Consider the following 383-nt stretch of genomic DNA (forward strand, 5'->3'; position numbering starts at 1 on the left):
TTTTTGTTGATATCAATTATACGAATATGATACATATCATTAGAGTTAAATAAATTATTTTTTCTTTGGGAGGAATAAAATGGTAAAATTTAATTTATTCGAATTACATGGAATTTAACTTGGTGCCAGTTGTTGATATCAAATCTTTTATACAAATGATACATATCATTAGTTTTACTAAACAGCAAACGTGATTAGTTATCGGTTTTACGGCCGGTTAAGTAATTGGCGTTGGTGAAACTGGCCCAAATGGTGATTCTTGACGAGAAGCACCATTTGGGCCGGTTTCATCAACGCTTAGCGCTTTTTTTACCTTTTTTTTAAAAAGGTAAGTTTGTATATAATTTTAAAATTCCATAGAGAAAATCTTTTATACACATGAT

This window comes from Trachymyrmex cornetzi, unplaced genomic scaffold, assembly GCF_001594075.2.
Source record: "Trachymyrmex cornetzi isolate Tcor2-1 unplaced genomic scaffold, Tcor1.1 scaffold107, whole genome shotgun sequence".
Classification (NCBI taxonomy): domain Eukaryota; kingdom Metazoa; phylum Arthropoda; class Insecta; order Hymenoptera; family Formicidae; genus Trachymyrmex; species Trachymyrmex cornetzi.